Raw genomic sequence first — 836 nt, 5'->3', positions numbered from 1 at the left:
TATATGTTGAAATTTGTTTGCAATCTCATCTAATTATAAGAAATCGGTTTAGTTGCAGGAAGAATTTCACCATTTGAATCCCCTTCAAATTTGTCTTCACTCATTCATTTTAAATAGTCCTTGTCCACTCTAAACAATTTATCAGACTTCAAAAAGTTTAAGTTCAGCTTCACAACATGCTACGAAAATTAAGACCTAAGAGAGGAAGTTTCTGGAATACACCCCCAGGGCCACAATAGTTTGCATTTGAACAATATTTCTGATCTAGAATGGTTTCCTCTTTCCTCCACGTCCTTATGTATGTGATACAACTTTGGGGGATATATCTTCAAGATCACATGTGATGGAGTTATTGGTGCTAGAATTAACTCATGAAACATTCCACAAACCTGCAGCAAATAATGTAATGACTGGTTAGCTCTACAGGTGTGAACTAACAGAGGGAAACCCCATTTTCTGAACTTAAAGACATTTACATAATTTTGCTCATGTGTATTTTCCCACTCAAAATAAAGACACGTCACAGTGATACACTTGCTGGCCATTTTATTGATGTTATTTTACAGTGGAACCAATGATAACAGAATGAAACCAGCATTTAAAGGCAAAATTAACAAAAAAAATAAAAATAATAATAATAAAAAAATCATTTTAAGTGTTCTACATGCTATATCTGAATCTAATTCAATCATGCTCGTTTGGAAAAAATAACTTTTTCATAAAAACATACAATTAAAATAAAATTAATGACTTACAATATACTTCACCATTAACTTCATTTTAAATGTACCTTTGGTACCTCTGGTTTTCTTCCATGCAAATTTTTTTTACAATAT

This window comes from Sinocyclocheilus grahami, unplaced genomic scaffold (genome assembly GCF_001515645.1).
Source record: "Sinocyclocheilus grahami isolate Dianchi unplaced genomic scaffold, SAMN03320097.WGS_v1.1 scaffold403.1, whole genome shotgun sequence".
In the NCBI taxonomy this organism is placed as follows: Eukaryota; Metazoa; Chordata; class Actinopteri; order Cypriniformes; family Cyprinidae; genus Sinocyclocheilus; species Sinocyclocheilus grahami.
This window is presented reverse-complemented; position numbering follows the sequence as displayed.